The sequence below is a fragment of the Mus musculus genome, chromosome 10, assembly GCF_000001635.26.
Source record: "Mus musculus strain C57BL/6J chromosome 10, GRCm38.p6 C57BL/6J".
NCBI classification, from domain to species: Eukaryota; Metazoa; Chordata; class Mammalia; order Rodentia; family Muridae; genus Mus; species Mus musculus.
The window spans coordinates 65,536,100-65,559,256 of NC_000076.6; positions in this window are offsets into that span (position 1 = coordinate 65,536,100).

A 23,157-nucleotide genomic window follows, 5' to 3' on the forward strand; every position below is an offset into this window, starting at 1 on the left:
AGGCACTGAATTTGAGATCTGTTCTGTTTTATTATTTGGGTTTAATTAGTCACTTCAAGAATTACATCTCACTTTCCCATCTGATTAATACAAATAACTTTCAGTTGAAGGAAGAAATCAAAAGTGAGGGTGTTGTATCACAACCCCTACAGAACTTCCAGTAACAAGATATGATCCCCTGTCAGAGACCTCCACTCATCAAAATTCCTATCCTTCACAGCTACAGAAAAGGATTTAAGACTCTGGAGAAAACAAGGCTAAGGAGTTTATTTACTAGATAGAGAGAGATAGCATATGCTTCAGATTTAAGCTGAAGTGTTTAGAGAGGAAGAACTATTAGGAAAAACTCTACACTCAGTATTTGGGTACGGATCTCAGAGAGTCATACCTCAGTGCCTTAAAAAGAGCTTATGTATAAGGGCTATTAGTACTGCTTAGAGGATAAAGTCACCAAGTCTTAGAAACTGATTTTAAACCCTACAGTATGCGTGTTAGAATGGAAAAAGAGACTCTGTCAAGTTGTACTTTGTGGCACATATGCATGTATAAACAAACACATACACACACACACACACACACATATATATATATATATATATATATATATATATATATATATACTATGTATATATATATAGCATGTGTGTATATTATACATGCATACATATAATGTATGCATATTATATATGCATGCATTTAATATGCATGTATGTATATTATATATACATTATATATAATATACACATATATGCATATACACGTATATATACACACAAATGTTAGTTTCATAGGTATGGAGTAAGGATGCTTAAGATAAAGCAGCAAAAGAAACCTTTGAGGAGACAAACTCCTGGTCAAGAACATAGGATCTCTTGTCTGGATGGAGAGAGACCAAATAATGTCTGGGTAGAATCAATGACCTGACTAAGGGACAACCCCTATGAATCAGCATAAGCCATACTAAATAGATAGGTAGTCAGTCACATTACTCCTTTAATGAGATTCTATGCTTTTCCTTCAGAGAATTCCTACCCTTTCAACAGTCTATAAGCTACGTGAAAGTGCATAGGTTTTTCTGTCTGTCTACAACTTTTAGTCATCTAACTCTTCCTTTATCTTTTTGCAGGCTTTCCAGACATAAATATCCTCTCTCTGTTACTTTGAACTTCCTTACTGAGTCTTTAAAGCCCCATCTCCCACCCTCATCATATGGCTGCTACTTCATCATGAAGATAACTTCCATCCTACCTCAAATAAAAAAAGTTATTTTTTATTTTTATTTTTCCTATTCTCTTCCTCCAGGAAGTTGCCCAGGTATGTTTTCCTGTTAAACCCTTATAAAGTTATCCTGGAGATACACTTTGATTCTTTTCTTAAATTATTGTATTAATAAGACCTACAATATTAACTAGTGCTGTGATCTCCAGTGTAATCTGATAACCAGTATTTATAAAACAAAGTAATGAAATTCATCATTTGTATAGAAAAAACACATACTATATCTATATAAAATCTTAGGATATATACAGCAAGAGGACAGCTTAGGGAGAGAAGATTTCAACATAAAAAAATATAAATAAATAAGTTAACTCTACCATGACTTTAGCAGAATGATCTGTAGTCCTAGTGCCATGAAAGATGAGACTGGGGAATCATGATTTTGAGGCCAACCAGTGCTAATCAGGAGTTCCGAGGTCAGCCTTAGGCTTATCACTGCTGTGATGGAACATTTGACCAGAAACAACTTGGCAAGGATAGGGTATGCTTGACTTACATATTCCAAGTCACGGTCCTTTGAAGGAAACCAATCAGGAAGTAAAACCCAGCTGGAACCTGGAAACAGGAGCTGATATAAAGGTCATAGAGGAGTGCTGCTCATTGGCTTGCTTTCCATGACTTGCTCAGCCTACTTTCTTATAGAGTCATGAACCAGGAACAGGATCTCCTTCCAGCCCAAGGTTTTTACCACCCACAATAGGATGAACCTGTCCTCATCAATCGCTTATTAAGAAAATGCCTCTAGGCCCGTCTACAGCATGATTTTATGGAGGCATTTTCTTAACTGAGATTTTATCCTCTCAAATGACTCTAGACTGTGTCAAGCTTACATAAAAATATCTAGTACACTATCTAAACAATCACACAGCACAGAATTTTTCCACATTTTAAAGAACCCACTAAGTCTACTCTTAGAAATCTAGAAACCTCTTAACAAGTGTTTTCCATATAATTCAATAGATTGATCATATATTCCATAGAAGGATAATCTTTTTAAAAAGGAAATAATTTAGAGTTCTCCTAATTTATTGTTTAAAATAAATTTTGTCAGACAAAGGTAATTAGGCTAGTGAGAAGTTATTTAAGAGTATTTCCATAGGAAAGCAAAGCCAGAACTCAGTTTGTTCTCAGCTCCAAAAAAAAAAAAAAAAAAAAAAAAAAAAAAAAAAAAAAAAAAAAAAAAACCCAAAGGATTCAGGATTCTAAGAGCTGGAGTACAAAGAATCATAAACTACCAGTGGTTACTAATTGCCCTTGCTCAAAGGAAAATTAAATCTCATTCCATCTTCCTGTCAGGAGGAAGGTTTTTACAATGTGGACTTAGCGGCATAGAGAGAATGTCCCACTATCCCACAGAGATTTGGAATGTTTTCTCTGTCCCCCTATGATTACACTTCAAAGTATTGGCTCTCAGGACCTTGAGCAACGTATTTCTGACTTGTAACCCTTCCAAAAAGCTTTACAAAATTACATCTCAAAGAGGAACAAACAGAATTTTGATCACCAATTTTTAAGTGGTCTAAGGAAAGAAAGATCAGGATCCTAAAGTCAAAACAGGCCCAAGGTGTGATCAGAGATCACTAAGGTCTTCTTGGGCAGCACTTCACAAGGAAAAATACCGTTATTGGTTATTTATTAAGTAGCTACTTTGATTTTGCTAATCTAGCAGGACATCCAGAATGGACCCCTCCTTTACAGCCCACAGCTGATAAAACAAAGGAAAGAAGCACCATGCCTTTTAATTACTGTTCACAGTAACAGAATTTGAGTCATGGTTACAGTCCTGGAAAGAGATAAAACATTCTAAACTGACAGTCGGTCTTTCATGATTCCATGTCTATACTTGGCTTCAGGATCCCTAAGCCTTTTATACAGTACAATAGGAGTCTTCCTGATAAAGAATCTAAATGAGCCTGCCAATCACCTGCAGAGGGCAGAGATACCTTAGACAATAGTATAAGAAGTCCGTAAAGTGTGGCTCTGGAGAGTGGTCTCTGGCTGTTGTCTACTTGCACTTGAGTGTATATTCTATGCTTCTCTGTAATAAATTTTGCCTATTTTATGCAACACACATTATTCCCATGTTTCATATCAATTGTAGCCTACCCTGCAGTTGACTTTGCTATACAGATGAGAATGATCTTAAATTTCTGATTTTACTGTCTTCATCTCCTCAGCACCTGAGTTAAAGGCATGGGTTACAATGTCTAGACATGGTGCTGGCAACTCAGGATTTTATGCATGCGAGATAAGAACTCTATTCACGGATCTATATCTCTAGTCTGTGTAATAATCATTTTAAGAAACAACATAAGATCATAAAACCAAAGAGGCCAAAGGTCTTGGTGAGACTTTTATATTTGAACTATAATTATAGTTAAAATGATTGGTACTTGCTACATAAATGAGCAGGTATTTCTCAGCCCATTTTCCCAGGTGATTAGAATTTGAAGAAATTATTACAGCTTAAGATTTACTAGGAATGTCAACTTCAGGGAGAATGAAGAAAAGGGAATAGAGGCAGGAAAGAAGGGTGAGCCAGTCTGCAAGAATATGGAATTTTCTTTGTAGCATGGGGTTGGCTAATTGCTCAAGGTAGAATCTAGAGGAATTAAATGAAATGTTGAGATTGGGAGAACAAAAAGATATCTTAAAGACAATCCTTGATGACTACTGTTCACCACTGGTATCAATTCTCTTTCTCCTCTCTGTCACATCTCTAGATTTTCCTTGATAGACTGCAAAAGCCCAGTGAGGCATAAGGAGAAGCATATTCATCTCTGGACCAGTTAGTAGTGTGAGTGCTGAGGGTAGGAAGAGTAGCCACTTATTTCTGTAAGCAAACTTCCTCTATAGATATAGAAAAAAACACCTGCCACTGCTTTGAAAGACCCAGCTGCCAGGAGAACTAAATTGAGAAAGAAGGAGTTGGAGTTGTAACAAGTGTCCTAGGGCCAACTGAGCAGACATATGGAAACTTGTCAAGTTAGGTTTATAATTTACACTACAGAATGGCTAAGTTTTAATCAGTGTAAGAAGTCTAAAGTTTGTGTATGTGTGTGTGCATATATATATACATATGTGTGTGTGTGTGTGTGTGTGTGTGTGCACGTGCGCACATGTGTGTGTTTGTTTAAGTATGAATACATTATTTTTAAACAGAGAAGGCAAAGACTCATTTCACATGACATCAATTCTGAAAAAAAAATAGGCCCATTGCTAAATTACAACAACATAAAATATTTAAAGGAGCATCAGCAAAAATAAGCAAAAATAAAGATACAAAAAAAAAAAACCTGATATTTGCCTTAATGTACACTGGCAAACATGCAGAATGAGTCTGGTCAAAACTATTCATTGCATGATTTTCATTCCAGGCCAGCACAAGGAATCTCCTTGTTCTACATTGGTATACAGATTGAAACCCTTAGAATATCCAAATAAGGCAGCATCGCATCAACAAAACTAGATGTTATTTCTATAGTATTATGCATGCAATCTAGACATAGAGGAACACAAAACCAAATGTAGAAATTTATGTAGACATATGAATAGAATCTACATACACATTTTACATTTGTATTTTAAAAGTAATACTATGAATCAGATAATGATGAATATCCAATTACTGAAACAGTCATGTGAAGAATAATTCAAATTATTCACTTAATGTCAGCTTCATCCCCATATATAGTGATGATTGTGATAATTATGAACACAGAATATAAGACTGTATTGTGGCATTCATAAATCTTACTTTTTAACATTAGTGTGCAATTGAATGCTAATGTCCTTCTCCCTATCAAATACAATGATTTGCAGCATAATGGGTAAAGAAAAATTTACTCTGAATCTAAAATGACACAATCTCTCTTATTTAATAATAAGGGAAAGGAAAAATCCAGTATCTAGATTCTCTTGACTGTCTCATATCCTGAGATGTGACTCTGCAGCTACCTCATGCCCTTGGCAGCACAACTGTCAGCCACTCATTTCACAGTGCCTTCCTCACCGGGACAGACTTCCTCCTCAAGCTCTAGATACAGTAAACTGCTCCTCCTTTAATTTTTTATCCTTGAGTATTTGATCAAAGCAAAATAAGGTCCAGTGACAGGCCCAAAGTGGGATCCAGCTCAAGGGGAGGTCCCAAGGCCTACTACTATTACTGAAGCTATGGAGTGCTCACAAAAAGGGATCTATCATGACCCCCCTCCCCGAAAGACCCAACAAGCAGCTGAAAGAATCAGATGCAGATATTTGCACCCAACCAATGGACAGAAGCAGCTGACCCCTGTTGTTGAACTAGAGAAGGCTGAAAGAAGGTGAGGAGAAGGGTGATCCTGTAGGAGGACCAGCAGTCTCAATTAATCTGGACCCCTGAGATCTCTCAAACACTGGACCACCAAACAGACAGCATACACCAGCTGATATGAGGACCCCAAAACACATACAGTAGAGGACTTCCAGGTCTGTGTTTATTCAGAGATGATGCACCTAACCTTCAAGAGACTTGAGGCCCCAGAGTGTTTAGAGGTCAGGTGGGGTAGGGGGAGGAGCATCCACATGGAGACAAGGTGGGGGTGGGGAGCAGGTGTGGGATGTGGAACAGTTTGAGGGTAGAAGGGGGTGGGAAATGGAATATGGAGTGTAAAAAATAAATTAAAAAATAAAATAAAATTTAAAAAACCCAAAGCAATGAGAAGAGTCACAGATATACCATGATGAAACATAAGCTTTCCCCCCCCCCCATAGGCTAAATGTTTTTCAAAGACATGTTAATAGAACAAGGAAAGAAGGTTATAAAAATGATTGACAGGGAAGACCTTGAATTTTCTGACCCCATCATTGTTCACTTCCTTTTTGGCAGAGGGTAAAATCTAGCAAACATCTGGACACTGTATTAGTGATCACTGTTAAGCAAAACAAGTTGGCTAAAGGGAAGACTTGCTCCATTGCACCCTAGGATTACATTCCCCTGTGTTGGCTCTGCTCTTAGCCCCTCAGTTAGCTCATGGTGCTGATTTATGGACTCTCTTAGAAGTGAAAGGCAGGCTCACTTACAGATCTCATGAGGGAGCAGAATCCTGAGTCTGATGGTTAATCTTCATTTATTAAGAGAGCAGTTGCAGCTATGTATTCTGCTTTTAGCCTGAGAGGTTTCATTGTAAATGATAAAAAGTTGAGGGGACAGAAGGACAGCTGTAATACTTGTCGGTAATATAATTCCACTTTAGAAGAATATACTAGTGTTTCCCAGGGGGCTACCTGCTTGGAAAATGTGTACTTACATTTCCATTAGCATAGTTGAATTAATTCATTATAAGTCTAAAAACTCTTATCATAAAGAAAGCCAAAATTATCACTGAACCTGTTTTGTTCCCTGTCTCTGAAGAGCAGAACCCTCTCCCCCCATTGCTTATTGCCTCTGCTGCTTTGTTATCACATAGCACCCTGTGCTTCCAGACGCTTCCAGCATAGCCATAATGAAAGCCAGGCAAAGTATTCAGTTTTTCTATTCATCAAACTATCTATCCACACTACTGTTCTTTTATTTATTCATAAAATAGAAAGAACAAGATTCAACAAGAGGAAAAAAAAAATATCCCGTGAGCTTTCCTGCTGAATTCAATCTTTTTCTAATCATCTCCTTATTAGTTTTTCTCCTGCAAAACCTTTATGTAAATGAGTGTGCTTTTAATTAGAGGAGATATGTGCCTTCCTCCCCCCCAATATGTTAAGAGTTTTATCCAGGTACATATATTAAAACTAAGAAATCAAAAGCCGCTTTTCATGAATGTAAGATTTCTCACCAGGTGTGTCAAAACAGAGGCTAATGGTTACTGTTTCCCACTGTTTGCTGCTTAGCGATGATTGGCTTCCTCTGCTATTGTGAATTTAATGAAGAGTTCTCAGAGAGCCATTTCCAGGAGCTGAGTGAACAGATGAGCAAAGGTTTTGATAGACCTCATTTATAGGAGAAGGCACTGGAAGGAGCTGGTGAGGTGAATCAGACTTAACTTGTCAAAAGTAGTCTGGATTTGTTTGCATCCTGATTTTCAAGTCCAGTCTCAGAGCCTGTTGCCTGGAATGTAGGTCCTGTCTTTTCTGCAACTGAAAACGGACAACAGTAGAGGCAGAATATATGGTTAAGTGCATGGCAGGTTCTTAATTATACAAGGTCCTAGGTGAAGTGGATGATATGGTGAAGGGTTTCAATTGACAACTGAAGCAAGACTAATTTATGAAAAACCCCAGCTTTGTGTCCCTCTCACAAGACACAAGACCAAAAAAGTGAGACTAATTTTTGAAGTTCCTATACTCTTGGGTGTGTGGTCATCAAGGAAAGCTTGGTTGACCTGCAAGGAACTACACTTTGACAGAGTACCAGCTCTATTTCACATCAGATATTGATGTGAAATGCTCCATTTGCTCCTGAGATGGATGTAGGGATGGAATTTGGGTTGGTAGAGGGAAAAGTTTGGATTTTATCTCCCAGAGGGAGGTTTCAGAGTGCTGAGGACTTAACAGACTACCACGTGAGACAAACTGGAGCTGAGAAATAGAGCTGAGTAAGTGATGGGTCAATGATAGGCAAGACCACACCTTGACCTGTTCTGCTGGCCATGTAGAACACTCACCTTCTAGCTAAAAGCAAACTTCATGTTAGAACCCCTAAAATAGACTTGGGGCACACTAAGTGTTGTAATTTGAAAGTAATTGCCCCCCTCAAAGACCCATAGGGAGTGGCACTATTAGAATGTTTGGCCTTGACCTTATTGGAGTAGATATGGCCTTGCTGGAGGAAGTGGGTCTCTGTGGGAGTGGGCTTTGAGGTCTCATATGCTCAAGCTATACGCAGTATGATACAGTCTGCTGCTACACTTGTGGATCAAGATGTACATTTCTTAGCTCCTTCTCCATCACTGCATCTACCTGTACACTGACATGGTACACAGGAATGTACCATATGCTGCATGATAATAATGGACTAAACCTCTGAAACTATAGGCCAGCCCAGTTAAATGTTTTCCTTTATAAGAGTTGCAGTGGTCATGTTGTCTTTACACAGCAATAGAAACCCTAAGACACTAAGTCTCTCTGTTTCTCTTACGAATGTGGCCAAATTGAATGTCATTTCTGTTTTTCAGCCTAGTTATCTACTCGATAGGTATAAGGATGGATGTCTAACCCTGGTGTGTTGGGATGTTTGGGCTCGGCCATAGACTTTGAAAACTCAAGTAACAAGAGTTATTTCTTTTCTATCATCTATACAATGCAACATATTTTAAATATTCATCAATATTATAATACTCAAGTTTATTATCTGTTTGTCTGTACATGTACATAAGATGTTTACATGTACAGGTATGCACATTGCTCATGGACATGAAGATGCCAGAGGATGTCTTCAGGTATCCTTTTCTATCAATCTCTTCTGCCTTCATATCTGTCTGTTTATCATTCGTGTGTCTGGTGCCTATAGTGACCAGAGGAAGACATCAGATGGCTCAGAAATGGAGTTAGAGACAGTTGTGAGCCACCCTGTGAATGCTGAGAAACAAACCTTGATCCAGTGTTTCTTTTTTATGTTTTTTAAAATTGGATATTTTATATATTTACATTTCAAAATTTCCCCCTTTCTAGGTCTCCCCTTCAGAAACCCGCTATTCCACCCCCTTTCCCCTGCCTCTGTGAGAGTGCTCCCCCACCCACTCCTATCTTCCCGCCCTGGCATTCCTCTACATTGGGACATCAAACACCTTCAGACCCAAGGGCCTCTCCTCCCACTGATGTCCAACAAGGCCATCCTCTACCACATATACGGTCGATGCTATGGGTCCCTCCATATATATAACCACCAAGACATCCCTCTAACTCCAAGAATACTGTTTCCTTCATTTAGGTTTTAGGTGCATGTCAAAGGATAAGTGCAAATAATCACTATGACAAGTTTTCTAGAATAAATATTATTTAACAAAAATGGAGACCAGGAGCATGGAGTCAGGACAAACTTGCCTTTAGTGAATCTGAGGACAGCATTGAGATTAGCTTGTATATGGGGCAGGAGAAGGGGGGACTGGACATTATTGCCTGCTCATAAGTCTAACCAGCAATAAGAGGCAATGTTTCATACTTTACAGTTGTTGACTTAGATAAAAGGTATTTCTTTTATATAACACATGTATTACACTTATGACCAATTGAAGTTTGAACTGCTGTATTGAATTTGGTACCATAAGACATGAGGTAATTTGCTTGGCTGCTTGACCTACAGAAATGAAATTAAAGGTAATTTTCTGTTTTAAGCTCTTTCTATGGTCATCTTTAAAAGAATCGGGTGGGGGATGGGGTGTATTTGTGTGTGTCTCTGTGTGTGTGTATTTGTGTGTGTCTCTGTGTGTCTCTCTGTGTGTCTGTATATACCTTTGTGTGTGTTTGTATATGTATGTTTGGGTCCTTCCATGTTTTCATTCATAGTAACTGAGTCCAGGTAATCAGGCTCAACAGCTAGTACCTTTATCCACTGAGCCATCTTGCCAGCCCAATTTATGGTTTAATTCTAAATTAAGAATTTACCAATATTGTCTCCTTTAACTTTATAGTTTGCCTGTATTAGACAAGATGCCTATGCTTAGAGACATTAAAGCTTGTAAGGATGCAAGAGAATGATCTCCCTCACTGTCAGCTCTGTTGATTGTATCATCCTGCCTCGACTTTCCGTCTCTCACATGTAAGACTTCCTCATGCAGCATTTGATCTTCTACCTCGGTGTATGCAGTGACAACAGAACTGAGTTCCATGCAATCAATTTCCAGGTCACTGTTCTTATTTCTGAGCATATCATTCATCTCTAAGAGTAGGTTTGTGTTCGTTTGTATAAACTTTTTTTTCCATCTTAGAAACTTTAATGTGAACAAATATTCCATCTTTACTCAGTAGTCTCCTGTCATGATGCCTTACCCTTCAATATTCATTATTATCTTCTTTCTCAAAAGTGGAAAGTTTAATAAACTTTAAACAGAATTAAATTCTATTTTATGATTTACTAACTGAAAGGGTTTCTGGAACCATACCATGTGAAAAATTAAACACAAATTGAAAATGACAATTCAACCATATTCTTTTATGGGAATAGACTAATAAGGCCTCATGCTACTCTGAGTATAAGAGCATTATGCATATTCAATTCAAAACATTCCAACATGTAGATACTTTCTGAAAGACATGCAAGAAGGTGGATAAATTAGCATATGATCCAGACACTCTAACCTTTTTACAAGTGCTGTAGAAATTGTCTAGGTAACACCCACAAGGGCTGATGATATTCCTTGCCTTTACTGGTATAATAGTGGTAGTTATATTTAAACATCATTCAAAGCCAAGAATTGTCTCTGGAGTCCAAACACAGATTCTCATTTGTTGAATGGAAAATATTTGATGCCTTATTGGTTGGTGTGAACAAATGAAATGGTCAGCACAAAGGACCAGAGTCTGAGAATTTACTAGGTATTTGGAAATGCTCCTTGTCACTTACTTAGTGGCCCAGTAATCAGAAATATGTTTATATTACCATCAGAAATGATCCCATGAATACTATTTTATATTACGCACAGCAATTAGCACTATCTCTGTTTCTGGATCCATATATTGTATACTGCAATGAGTTTGAATTTTTAACATGGCCAAACCTAAAATCACTAGGAAGAATCTTAAGTAGGGATTGGCTAAATCTGTTCAGCTTTTGGACAGGTCTGAGGGAATACTTCTGATTACCTTAACTTATAGGGAAAGACAGCCTAAAATGGCACCATACCATTACCATGAAATTTGGGTCCTGAAAAGAGAAAGCAACACCAAGCATGTGTACATGTGTCCATTCTTCTCACTAATTGATTTTGAATATGGCCCACTGCTTCATGCTCCTGCTCCTGTGGCTGCTCTGTGATGTTTAACTCTAACCTGGAAGCGTAAACTGATATAAACTCCTTTCTTCTACAAAGTTGCTTATATGGAAGGGTTTCATCGCAGCAACTGGAGCCTATCACTTCTAAACAGATAAAAATTCATTGAGGTAGACTGAGTAAGCTCTAGAAAGCTAATTGCATCTAAAATGGCAAACCGTGGTTTGTGAAGTCGGGGTATACCTGTGCTTGACAAGCTGTTGGAATTTGGGTTACTGTGCCTGGGCTATCAAGAGGCCTCATTTTGATTGGTCTTGAATGCATCTGTAATGTTTTTCCTCTGCGTAATTACCTCTTTTAAATAAGGAAATGATAGTAACTGTCTTGAAGAACGACTTTGAGAACTAAACAAGTTGACAAGTTAAAAGTACCTAGTACAGTGTCTTGTATACTGCTGTCAGCAAACAGTACCTCTTACTCTATACAGGTGAAATGAGGGCAATCTTTGTCTCAGGATTTAATAATGGATTCCCTAAATGTACCTTATATTGTTCTATTATTGTTATTTATTCTGTAGCCTTGATATTGAATAAGGGATTTGTGCCTAATAATTAATCATTCCCCTAATTGAGTTATATTCCTAGCACCATGTTTGGATAAATTTAAAATGAATGGAATTGAATCTTGCCTATATTAATAAGAAAGTATTTTACAGTGTAAAATATTTTTTAGAATCATGATTCTTTTAAAATCTATTTAATTAACATGGTTGTAAGCACAGTTCACTTAACTTTCTTTTTGTTGTTATTGTGATTAGATTTTGTTTTTGGAGACAAGCTTTCATGGAGTCCAGGCTAACCCCAAAGTCACTATAAAGCTGAAGATGAGCTTGCCCTCACTTCTCTGAAGTTCAACTCTGATATGCTGTGATTATTCTCTTTAGGGGGTCTAGACTGATTTATTAGAACGGTATTGAGTGTATGGTTTAATAGCCTCTTTAGGGTATAATTTAAAATGATGCTTTTCTCATAGCCCAATTTTAAAAATCAAAATCTGGTTCTGTCTTTGTGCTTCATCAATATAGATTCCCTAATTCATAAGTGTTGTTCTCCCTCACTGTTTATGAAGTGTTTCTATTGTGGTTGTCAGCAGTAGAAATTTTAGTGAGAACACAATAAAATATTATTTTGATAGTGTTTGAGTTTAACTAACTCATATACCTCATATGGAGAAGCAATTTTTTTAATGATGAGAACTAATTAGCTGTACTTTCCTTAATATCTTCACATGAAATATTGACAAGGGGAACAAGACAAAAGAAAAGAATTCTACTGCCTGAAATATAACTCTGTCCATCTTCTAAGTGCAATATTATATCCAGTAGTGTGCTAAGCTAAAAGGGGGATTTGTATAAAAACAGTTAAGACTGGTTCTCAAATGGAGTGCTGGACCACCCGGAATTATTCTGTTAAACTACAATGTGATCATATTGATGATAAGTTGTGATTTTCTGTGACTGTTGAGGGATATCCAGTATATTTTTCCATGTTTATTATTTACCATCTGCATAGTTCATCTATTGAGATATTTTGTGAAGATTTTAATTCTTCTTGATTTCATGTCATATATTGAGTGTTTATATGTATATGTGTGTGTGTGTATAAGTGTGTGAGTATGTGTATATGCGTGTGGATGTGTGTTTGTACGTGTGTGAGTGTGTGTGTGTGGATGTGTGTGTGTGTGTGTGTGTGTGTGTGTGTGTAAGTATATGTGTATGCATTAGTGTTTTGCCTCCATATGCTTGTGTGTTAGGAGGTTCCTACTCTCTTGGAACTGGAGTTACAGATAGTTAGGAGCTGCCATTTGGGTGCCAGGAATTGAACCTAGATACCCTGGAAAAGTAGCCTTAACCACTAAGCTATCTCTTTAACCTCACATGTTGAGTTTTGAGAGTAGCTTATGTATCTTTGATTCACTACCTGAAGGCAACATATAATTAATTCTCTCCATTGGTTCCATCTTCTCATTACATTTATCATATCTGCCATAAACCAGAAGCTTTTCCATTTTTTAAAAGTCCAATTTGTTGTTTTCCACAGATTCAAGCAAGTTGTCAAGCAAACACCAGCACAGATACTTTTCTTGCATTAGTCTCTGCAAGTTGTATCATTTTTCATCATTCACTTACATACATGATAAATTCTGAGCTATTTTGCGTGTCACTTGTAAGATGAGTGTTCTTCATCACAGTCATATTTTATGTTTATCTGTGTCAGCACAGTGTGTAAAATTATTATTATTTTTAATAATTTGGGGGAATTTTATGCAATATTTTTTTAATATTTACCCCATCGCTGTCAACACTTCCTGCATCTACTCACTTTCTTACCCACCCAACTCTCTGACCTCAAATCCAGTTTGTGTTTCCCATGCCCTCTTGGCTATCCACTGTATCATGGAAGACCTAAGGGTCACCTCCGTAAAGGGAACTAGTTCTCTCTTTCCTAGCAGTTAACAGTTGTCAATAGCTCCTCAGCTCAAGATGTGAGTTTGTGCCTATGTCCTCTCTCTGTTGGAATTTTATCAGAGTTAAGCCTACACAGGTCTTGTGCATGCAATTTCAACCAGTTCATATGCACAATTAATCTGTTGTATCCAGTAAATACTGTACAGTTATAGTCATACAGTACCTCAGGCTCTTATAATCTCTTTGTGGCCTGTTCTGCAACAATCTGAGTCTTGGGAGGAAGGTGTGCAAAGGAGGGGTCTCTTTTAGGACTCTATATTCCACAGACTCTTACAGTTTGCAAATTTAGCCATGGTGGGTCTCTGGGTTAATTACCATCTACTGCAGAAAGACTCTTCTTTAATGTGTAAAATTTTTCTTCTTTGTGTATTTAGTTCCTTTTGATAAATAAGTGACTATGTTTGTGTGGTAGAACTATCTCTAGACTCTACTTTCCCAGTGTACTATGTCTATTTTTTTTAATACTTTAGTGTGTTTTTTCTTTTATCTTTAGGGTTTTCTATTCTTTTTTTTTTTCTTATTATTTTGACATCTGTTCTTTATTATTGCAAACTTTGCTTTTCCTTTGATTCACCTAAAGCTTTTCTAGTTTCTTTTGTATTTGGACATGTAATGTGTATGAACCTCTGGTATGTGTGTGCATGTGCGTACATGAGCGTGTGTGTGTGTGTGTGTGTGTGTGTGTGTGTGTGTGTGTGTGTGTGTTGTGTTTTAGAAAGCACTATGGAAGTCTCAGTAGCCTGAAGTTTTACAAGCAGACTTGGTTAGCAACTAAATAAGCTTCAGGGTCACTAGCTCTCCCCCAACCCTAAGCCAGCAACCAAGCTGGTGGTACACAGTCTTAACACTATGCCTGGCATGTTTTCTTAAACATTAGTTTTCAGGTTTAAGTTCCTGTCCTCACAGTTAGGAGACAAACATCTTAGCAACTGAATTCTAACTCTAGCTATTTTCTAGTTTCCTAAAGTTCCACAAGCAGTTAAAAAATGTAGAAACCATTCTACTTACAACAAAAATTAGTGTCATAAACTATAATTGTAGCTCATAAATGAAATAAGAAGGTACATCCTTGACATGGTCAACAATGTTTGTTTACTCTTGTAGAGTTACACATATAATTTATAGGAGACAAACATGTTGAATGTTGGCTGCTAACAGGACACCAAGAAAATAACTGAAAGATTATGTTGAAGAAGATCAGCATATGAGGATAAGCAAAAGAGTGGGTAATATCAAAACAAAGTGGCTTAGGGGGTGTGAAGGGTTGACAATACTATCAGAAACGTGTCCATAAAATGTGAAAACTATTTAGCTAAACATCTGGAATTTGTAGCCTCTCCCTGGCATTGGTTATGAGCCATGAAATAGAGATTGTACATAGGTAGAATCAGAAGGGGGGGCACTTGGTAAAAATCTGAGGGTCTCTGTTTCATCAGTGATTGAAAACAAGAATGAATAATAGAATTCACATCTAACTTGTCATATAAAAGTCATTACTTAGTATTAGCAAGTACTTTAAAAAAAAAGTATTTTAGATTCTGAAATTCCTGTGACACATTTCAGGCTGATGGCATTACATAACTCCTCGGTTGACTCTAGATGTGTTCCTTGGTTTAGATATTTACAGAGTCGTGACTGCCTACTTAGGACAATTATCTGATAGGCAGTGAAAAGATTTCATCGCACCACACATTTCTCAACCTACATCTGTCAAATGTGACATATAGCAAAAAGTCAGCATTTCCCTCTTAAATATGCAGCAAGATGCACTCAGCTTTTTAAAATGACTCCTGTGTTGTTCAAAAGAAGTAGTCTCGAAACTCTGCAAAGAATCCTATAGCTTTACTATTTCCTGTTATTTCTGTATAATAATCACTGCTCCCCAGAATGCCACAATGCATGCAATTCCCACTACAGGCTAACTGTTGTTATTGTCTGTTTTTCTTTCTTTTTCTTTTTGTATCTGTTGGACAGCAAACTGCAAACACAGATGTCCAACTGACACGCTGGCATTAAACATTCTCATCTTCTGAGATCCTACTTAAGTCTTGAATTTTATTGCTAAACATGTTTAAATGTATCAACTTCATTAGACTGAGGGCCTCATTAATCCATCATTATACATTCTTATTCCTCATGTGTTTCTTGAGAAACTGAAGTCACTATTCTTTATAAGACCAACATGCACATTTGTCATCCTATAAAATACAGAACAAAAAACAATGAAAAAAACATCATGTAAATTCTAAACTACATACCAGAAATTGTGTGTGTGTGTTAGATCAATAGAAATACAGATGAAAAATTTTTTTAAATTAAAACTCTCTCAACTATATGAGAATTCCTCTAATTCTATGACTTTAAATTATAACATATAACAATGGTATTTTTATTCTCTGAGAAATATGTGTGTATGTGTGTGTGTGTGTGTGTGTGTGTGTGTGTGTGTGTATTTCACAATAACTGTGCTGCTGTGTGTTTCCTTCAACACCAGATAAGTATTCCTTTTACCCCAAATCTACTCACTCTCATTGTTTATATGCTTGTTGCAGGCAATAGCCATTGGACATCCTAGTAGTTTGGAAAATGAGGGGTTGTGTTAATTTGGAGACAGATTTTCTAGCAACAGTTATCAACAGATACATGAATGAACATAAAGGTGAGAAATGGCCAGTGTGTTGATAGGTAAACATTGAAATTGGATACAGGTTGCCATTTTATCTTTTTACTTAACTGTCAATGTATAATCTTAAAAGGCCAGAAGGCAAAGAACAAAGATATTTGTGGAGAGTCTGTTCTCGTGGGATGGAAACTGTTCTTGCTGGAGAAAGCAAAATTCAAGCAAAATGAAAAATACCTGCTCCATTTTGGCGTTTCCAAATCAGACAAATATTCTTTATAGTCTTTGTGTTATTATTTAAATATTACTTCCCTAGTGGTTTTAATTTCTTTTTACACTGGAGTCATGAGTCAAACTCATTTTTCATGGAACACAACTTCACGGATGCCAACATAGTTGATGCAGGTGAAGCAGAAACTGAACACTCGGCACCTGAGCCCTCTCTGATGAGATAGAAACAGGAATTTCTATAAAAATTTCGTTCCCTTGGGTCATAATTTGCAAGCCCATGAAGTAGGCCATGGAGAAAATCAAATTAGTTCCAAAAAGACGGTATAATTGTTTGTGAAGTATTTTAAATATTTTGTGTGTGTGTGTAGCCAATTAATTTCAGGTGATTATATGGTTGAAAGGGAATATCAGGTCCTTACATGCATGGGCTTGCATTGTTAGTGAGAGATAATTGTGCTTTTATATGAATTAATTAGCTATATGTGGCTATGTCTGAGAGAAGTATTATTAGGTATAATTACTTGCTTTTTGCATGCATGAAAAAGGAAATTTAAACTCAGCAGCGATAGGTATTTCTGCTTGAAGTACATGTTCTCAGTTATCTAAATGACTTTAAAAGTCAAGAATTGGGTATGAGAGATGCATTAATGTGCAAGACACACACTTAGATGGAACTGAAAAGCTCTGATTGATTAACAATCATGACAACTATAGATTATAGAAATAGAGTTTTGGGGCTAAAAAGAATTGATAATGATCTCTCAAAACTATCCACAAAAATATCCATGACTGAAAAGTCATTTACAGAAAACTAGCTCTGAAACACAATAGGAAATTCTAAATTTTAGAAGAAATGTCTTAAAGACTAGATGCAACCCATCTTGTTAGGTATCTATCAATATTATTTTTAATGCTATTTGAAGCTAACAAAATATAAAGCAAAGGGGCTGACTGCATCTCCCTGGCCTGATGGAAGACCCACACCCATGTGTACGTGAGTTTGACAGTGGGTTTTAATTAATTAATTAAAAATTAAATAAACATAAATAAATAGTAATTATGAAAGAAGAACCTGGTTTGGGAGATAGATGTAGTGGGAGTTCTCAGAAGAGCTGAGGGGGCAAGAATGAAGCATGGACACATGGTATACATGTACTACATTTTCAAAGAAAAAAACGTAATGTCACAGATGGCAACACTCATTGTCAGGTGCTATATAAAGCCATTTTTAAAACTGAGTGCCAATTATCTATATAGTTGAGGGAAATGGACATATGAAAACTCTGCTGCTCTGGAGGAAAGAGAAGCAGAGTAGCAACTTTTACAGAGGCATGCCCTGTCACTCAGAACTCTGCCTTGAAGACTAGTGTGGGAAGAGACTCTCTTCCTCTGGCTATCAACATGTTCCTCCTTTCCAGTCTCTTTGCATCTGCATCTTTAACTGCCCTTTCTGTTCTGAGGTATATCAGACATCTAGGTCTTCCTCCTCCTCTTCTTCCTCTTCCTCCTCCTCCCAAATGTTGCCCCCTTTTCTGGTCCCCCCTCCAAGAGTTATTCACCCCATCCCCTTCCCCTTTGCCTACAAGAGGGTGCTGTATGGAGAATTAAAATATCTTCCAGATTTTCACATCCTTTCTGGAGATCAAACTTCTTCCTCTCCTCTATGACAGCAAGGAAAGCATTTTACCAGCTGAGACATCTATCCAGCCTGCCTTTTATGGAGTTGCATTAACGATGTGGGTCCACATTATTTTTCTAAGGTAAATGGACATTAGGATTGTCATTTTTAATAAAAAAATAGGAAACTTCAAAAATGTTTGTTTGGGTTTCTTAATTTTACCTTTTATAGCAGGTATTTGATACTTCTTTTAAATCTAGTCTTAGCCGGGCTTGGTGGTGCACACCTTTAATCCCAGCACTCCGGAGGCAGAGGCAGGCGGATTTCTGAGTTCGAGGCCAGCCTGGTCTACAAAGTGAGTTCCAGGACAGCCAGGACTATACAGAGAAACCCTGTCTCGAGAAAAAAAAAATCTAGTCTTTTCACTTCTCACTATTATCACTAATATTTTCCTAAATTTCTTTGCAAGCCTAAGAAACTAACCATATTATGTTATATTGCCCAGCAGGTATGGTATATACATCCTTATGGATATCCTTATATTACAGCAAGGACCTGAAGGGAAAGCTTAAGTGAGTTAAGTGTTTAGAGAGGCTATGTTCTTTCTGTTAGAGATACATCTAAGTTTTCAAAGACTCAATAACTTATGCCTTTGTACTGCAGTTCTCAGTTAACAGAGTTATAGACTGTCCTCACTTCCTGCTTTCTTGGTTAGGAAAGAGTCTCTGGCCTTTCCATGGTTATGTAAAAATTGTTGGACAATGAACAATTGAAATTCTTCTGAAGAGGTCAAACCAAAATAAATATCATTAAAGCAAGAGTTGAAAAAAAAAACAAACAAAAACAAAAAACAAAAAAACAAAACCTGTCTCCTCTAATTAGTTTTAGCCATGGACATCCTGACATCCTGGAAGGTCTTTTATAGACCAGACTGGCTCCAACCCAAAGAAATCTACCTGTATCTGTCTTTCAAGTGCTGGAATGAAAGGCTTGTGACACATTTATATTTTAAACAATAAACCTTCTAGTCAAATTCTCTTAAAATCTGTACCTTTCTTAGAATTTTTCACAATTTTCAGTTAGTTCTTGGTTGCCTGTTTTAATATAGTATCGCCAGTTTGTCCTATTTGGTATTTGAAGCATTATTTTTTATGTCTTTATTTTTATTAGATATTTCCTTTATATACATTTCAAATTTCAAATGCTATCCCGAAAGTTCCCCATACTCTCCCCCCACACCCGTTATTATTATTTTTTTAGTTATATAATCTGATCATCAGATGGAAACACACTACAGGAGAGAGGATAAAGCAGGTATGAAAGCAAGAGAATACAATCGCTCCCCTCAACAGGCTCCTGTGCTTCTACTGATTTTTCAGAACAGCTAAGGAAGGGGGTTCTGAATTTAATTAAAAGATTTGGATTAATTAACTCCCAACCACTGATCCTGAATAACAATTAACAAGAATGCAGATTCATGTTGAAATGGTTCCGATCCAGGTTAAATCATTTCAAAATCTGTGTATTTGTAGGTTTTTTTTTCTTCATTATCAAATTCCTTCCGATGGTTTGCTATGATAGAAACCATAATCCAAGATAAATTATCCTCATGACTATTTAAATTTTGCTGTGGAGTAACAGATGAAAGATGTTAACACGAAGTCCAGCATATTTAATGTGTTATGATAGACTGACAAAGAAGTTTGCAGACAATCTCTCATTATTGATATTTACTAAACTATGTCATATATAGTATTCAGATATTCTTGTACTGTGTGATGTGATAATAGCTATCAATTTGTGGGAGAAAGCAAAATGTCCTCAAATTTTAATCTCAGCATTTACATCTGATATTGTAAATTTCCAGGAGTAATACAGGAACTTATCTATATGCTAATTTATACATTTTTAAACAATCACTGGACATCTGTGAGGTACCAGATATTATAGCAGTCACTGGAGATTTTAAAGAGATGAATACGTTATTACCCTTGGGTAGGTAACAGGTTATCAAGGGAGGAGGACTTTGAAAAGAATCATGAGCAATAGTGTGATTTATAACTGACACAGGAAATTGTTAATGATAAAAAGAGCTCACAAAGGCAAAATGGGGGAGGTGATATTACTTAGTTGAGGAGGAAGAGTGTCAGGAGAGGTTGCAGACATGGTCATACTTGGATAGGATCCTGAAAACCCTGAGCCAGAATCCCCCATCAATCTTGCCCTGAGCAGCAGGATGCAGAGAAACCATTTGAGACTAGATGCAGAGAGCCTCATGACTCCACAGCAGTGGCTGACCTAGACATAGGAGTCCACAGAGAAAATCCAAAAGGGTTCCCTTCCTTCTGAAACACACAGCTAGACAAGTTGAACCATGGTTGGAGTTTTATGAGGATGGAACGCAGACAAAGAGAAGAGATTCATTGTCAGGACCTTAGTATTCTCTTTACCTGCTGAGATTTTTAGGTCTTTAAACATACATCATAAAATATTTAATAGATTCCAGTAAACATAGAAAAGGCTATGTTAACCTTTGTGGAACTGAACCACCTATAATTAGGCTCACAATGATTTGCTTACCATATGGAAACACAAATACACCACTTTGAATGCCATGTTTTGTGTTAATTTGCTTAATCAAAGGAAAACCAGATATTACTTAAAATTATGTAGAGTACTTAGATCTCTTCTCTTTCTCATCCAAGAATCAAACTATGAGTCACTCAACAGAAGTGCATCAGTGAAGAAGTGCATCTTCACTTTCTTCAAAGCAGAAACAGGAAATCTAAGATGGTGACTGTCAGAAACAGCATGCTGTATTAGCACGGAGCATATGGACATAGAGAATATAGGATGGGGTATGTGTTTCATAATACATAATTTACACATAGATACGTATCTGCCACCACAGTTCTAATGCAGATTTAATCCAGAGAATCATTTCTTGTTAAAGAGCATGAAACCAGGTTGGGTATCATACTGGAAATTCTAGCACCAAGAAGGCAGAAACAGGGCGACTTTGGTGGTGTGAAGTCTGCGTGTGTTACCTGGTGAGTTCCCGACTGACTAGCTTAAGATAGAGAAAGAGCCCTTGTCTGAAGAAGCAGATAAAGAAATTAAAAGGGAAAATTTGTATAATGTAAATTTTGGCTCTCTATTTAATATATATAGAAATTTGACACTCCAATCTAGTTCAATAAATGGGACTGTAAATGTTTTATAACCAGCCTTTGTGTAACTTCTTACTGTTCTCTGCTATGAAGATTTAGATACCACTAAAGGGACACAGTGATGTTTTTGTATTCTTCTTGACCTGTGGGATTTTTCACAGGGTCACACAGAAGGTCCACCCAATCTCAGGCACCTAGTCTCAGAAAACAAAGGTATGACAGTCTTTCTAATAAATGGCTTTGAACAGCTTAGACATCCTCAGATAGACTGGATGTGTCACACCTTCCATAAATGATAAATCAAGGCACACTAGGCAAGCAAATCTAAAACACAAAACTCTAAAGTTAGAGGATGACATAGCAGAGAATGTCAAAAGCATTTGTCATTGGGTTACCCTCCTAGATCAAATATCAAACCCACAAGCTACGAAGAACTAAGTGTGCTTCCATAAAACTGAAAACTTCTCTATGAAGGACATGCTCAGGAAAAGGAGAAGACTGTAAACAGATCAGGAGAGAAATACTAAGAAAACGTATCCAGTAAAGGAATACATTTATAAATACATAAATAACACCCAAAGCAACCTGATTTTAAAATCCCCAGCACTATACACCTCACCAAGGAAGACAGACATGTAGCATATTAGCACTCATCAAAGAGGAAAACTACAAGTTAAATCTGCTTCTGTCCACACAAAACCTGTACATAGAAACTCCATTCATTACACCTTATTGTTCCTTCAGCATCTGAGTGGATACCTAGGTGGAGCCCTCTGAAGCAAACAGTGTTGTTCCTAGTTGTGGGCATTTTATAGTATATTATTTTATCTTGCTCTTAGAAGCTCCAGATATAAAATAGTTGAAAGATCCCTCTTCCCTGCCATATTTTTGCTAGATACTTCCAATAAATGTTCTAGTGTCCAGGAGAACAAATTTAGAATGTCACCTCTTTTCCACCCTTGTCTCTGAGTATCTATCTTCATGACAATTGGTGCCAGTGCTTTTATTAAAAAGATTGGTATCTGTTCTGAGATGTCACGAAAGTTTCCTAGTATACCTATATGGTATTTAGGAAACTCTGTGCACATACAATATTAAAGATAATTTAATTTTTGGATTTTAATTATGTGTATGGGGGGAGGGTATGTGCACCTGAGTATAGGTAACCAATAGAAGCTAGAAGTGCTGTGCCCCTCAGAGCTGAGGTCACTGGCCACTGTGAGCCACCTGAAATGGGTTTTGGGGAACCAAGCTTTGGTTCTCTGGAGGAATAGTGTCTTATTAGAGTTTCTCTTGATGCAATGAAACATAATAACCAAAAAGCAAGTTGGCTTATGCTTCTATATCTTTGAAGGAAGTCAGGGAAGGAACACAAACAAGGCAGAAACCTGGAGACAGATGTTGATACAGAAGCCACAAAGGGGTGCTGCTTATTGATTTTCTCCCCATGGCTTGCTTAGCCTGGTTTCTTATGAAGTCAGGACCATCAGCCCAAGGATGGCACCACCCACAATGGGCTAGACCTTCCCCAATGAGTTATAACAATGTTTCATACACTTGTCTAAAACCTGACCTTATAAAGCCATTTTCTTACTTGAGGGTCCCTGCTCTCCAGACTATAGCTTGTGTCAAGATGATGTAAAACTATTCAGCACAAACATTAAATACTCTTATTGGCTGAACTATCTCTCTAGATCCCACATGTACATTTTATCATTATTATTATTATTATTACTATTATTATTATTACATGTTCACTTTACATCCTGCTCACTGCTGCTGTCTATGTCACATCCTCCCACTATCATTCC